The following is a 3,108-nucleotide window of genomic DNA, read 5'->3' as shown; positions in this document are numbered from 1 at the left end:
ATCTTTGATTTGTTTGATTCTTTATGTCCATTATTTTGTGTATTCATGCATTTATATGATTGAGGCCATCATTTCATTAGCTCACTTATCCAAATAGCCAACCTTTTATATTCCTTTGTTAGCCAATTTGAGCCTACGCTTAACCCACTTGTTCTTTATTTTAGCACATTACAAGCCTTAAAGCGAAAAACAATAAATGTCCTTATTTGGATCTTTGATTGGCTTAGACTAGTGTGTGTGAGTACCATTCAAGTGTGGGAACCTTGGGACATTGGGTGAATAAAAAGGTAATTTTGTATTGAAAATATTGAAAATTGGGTACATACTCGTGTATTGATCAAATGTAAAACCTTATGCATTGAGATTCTTGTATATAGAAAAAAAATGAGAAAAACAAAAGAAAAAAAGAAAAAAATAAATATGGAAAAGAAAAAATATAGAAAAAGAAAGAAAAAGAAGAAAAAAAAGAAAGGAATAAAAAGGGGACAAAATGCCCCAAAGTAAAGTGTAGCTCAATAAAATCAATGCATATGTGTTGTGAAATGAAAAGGAAATGCATGAGTATGTGAAAAAGTGAGTAGAATGGGTAGTTAGGTTAGAACTTAATTGTATAGGATGTCATAGGTTAGGTGGGAAGTTTAAGCTTATCAAAGATTCAAACTTCAAGCTCACTTGACCAAATATGCATCCTACCTTGACCCTAGCCCCATTACAACCAAAGAAAAGACCTCATGATACTTGTATGCATGCATGAAATATATGTTGATTGTTAGAAGAAAAACAAATCTTGGAAAGCATGATTAGGAGAGAATTGAGAGAATCAACCCTAAACACTTGAGCGAATAGAGTGCAAACACATCCGGTGAGGGTTTGATGTTCAATTACATGTTTCCACCTACAATCATCTCTTCATGCAAGTTTGTAAAAAATATTTAATAACTCGATTCAATTGTGGATTAGACTTGCTAGTCCTTAGCCCTTGTGCATATGTGCTTCTTGGGAAATGATTTATTTTGACCAAGCAATTGCATTCATGTAGATAGTTGCATATAGGTAGATTGCATTTAGTTAGTTTTCATTGAATAAATGTTGATCCCTTTGCTTTCTCTTGGTTTTAGCATGAGGACATGCTTGGTTTAAGTGTGGGAGGTTGATAAACCCCATTTGTAGGGTTTATCTTGTATTGATTTTAGGGGATTTTATAACCTTTTACCCACATTTATCCATTGAAATAGCATGGTTTTATAACTTCTCCTTTAATTGTGCTTAAGAGTGAAAACATGCTTTTTAGGACTTAAAATAGCTAAATCTAATTCTCCTTGATTCCATTAGATGCCTTGATATGTTTGTTAAGTGATTTAAGGTTTAGGAGGCAAAGATTGGATCAGGGAATGAAGAAAGAAGCATGAAAAGTTGGAGAACTCATGAAGAAATGAAAGAACCGGAAAGTTGTCAAGCCGAACTCTTCGCACTTAAACGACCATAACTTGAGCTACAAAGGTCCAAATGATGCGGTTCCAGTTGGGTTAGAAAGCTAACATCCGGGGCTTCGAAAAGATATAAGATTTGCCATAGTTGCTACACGTATGGTGGCACGCACGCACATAGTACGCGCACGCGCCGTTGCTGCCACCTGGTTCACTTAAAGCAAAACGTGGCCAACGAATTCTAAAGCCTTGTGGGTCCAATCCAACTCATTTCTGATGCTATTTAACCCAAGGAGTGAAGAGAGAAACACATGTTAGTTACCATTAGTTTAAGTTTAGTTTTAGAAGTAGTTTCTAGAGAGGGAAGCTCTCTCTTCTCTCTAGAATTAGGATTAGGATTAGATTTAGTTCTTAGATCTAGATTTTAATTCATCTTCTTCTACTTCTATCCTCTTAATTTCTTGTTGTTACATTCATCTTCCTCTATTCTTTTGTTGTAATTTCCTTTATGTTGTTCTTATACTTTGTTGTAGATCCACTTTTGTTCCTTCCTTTCTCTTTCAATTCAATTCAAGGCAAATCATAATAATTGTGTTCCTTTTGATTTGTGTTGTTAATTCCTTTCAACAATTGTTGTTAGATTTTGTTCTTGTTGTTGATTTACTATGTTTTCCTTTTATGCCTTCCAAGTGTTTGATGAAATGCTTGGTTGGATTTTAGAGTAGGATTTTATACTCTTGGCTTGGAAAGGTAACTTAGGACCTCTTGAGTTACTAATGTCCAAGTGATTGATGATTGGGAGCCATTGACTCTAGTTCTCACTAATTGAATTAGTGGAGAGTTAGGACTTATGGACTAGGATTGATATAGCTCATTTGACTTTCCTTTACTACTAGTTAGAGGATGATTTAATGAGATTAATCATTGCCAATTCTCATATTGTGGTTAGTGATTAGGATAGAGATCCTTGACCACCAACCTTTGCCAAGACCTTTTTAGCCACTAGTTTACTTTCTTGTCATTTATCTTTCATGTTTCTTATCAAAACCCCAAAAAATAACTCATAACCAATAGCAAGACACTTTATTGTAATTCCTAGGGAGAACGACCCGAGGTTTGAATACTTCGGTTTATAAAATTAGGGGTTTGTTACTTGTGACAAACAATCTTTTGTATGAAAGGATTTTTGATTGGTTTAGAAACTATACTTGCAACGAGACTTCAATAGTGAAATTCTATACCGTCAAAAATCAATTCATCACTCCCCGAAGGGATAAAGAGGAATCTCTGCTATTTGATAAAAGACAGAGAAGACCACAAGTGCCAGCTATGTGTCTCAGAGTTATCTGAAGAAAGCAATAATGAAACGGAATCAACCCACATGATAAAGGAAGAAGACAACGCATCTGAAGGTCACATAATGAAAGAGGAGGATAGCACATCTGAAGCATCTCTCAACATTATTGCGTAGTGACGTAAGCGCTTAGGTCATAGAGCACCAACAATGTAGCTGGTGCAAGATAATAAACAATGACGTAAGCAATGACGTCATAAGAAGGGTAAGGATGGGAATTGTCCATCAGACCCAACCATTATAAATAGGTTGCTTAGGCAATTGTAGAAGGCATCAGAAAACAGAAAGCAGAAGGCTAAGAGTACTCATATGCTAGGAGAGCAAGGA

Source organism: Arachis duranensis, chromosome 3 (genome assembly GCF_000817695.3).
Source record: "Arachis duranensis cultivar V14167 chromosome 3, aradu.V14167.gnm2.J7QH, whole genome shotgun sequence".
Lineage (NCBI taxonomy): Eukaryota > Viridiplantae > Streptophyta > Magnoliopsida > Fabales > Fabaceae > Arachis > Arachis duranensis.
This window is presented reverse-complemented; position numbering follows the sequence as displayed.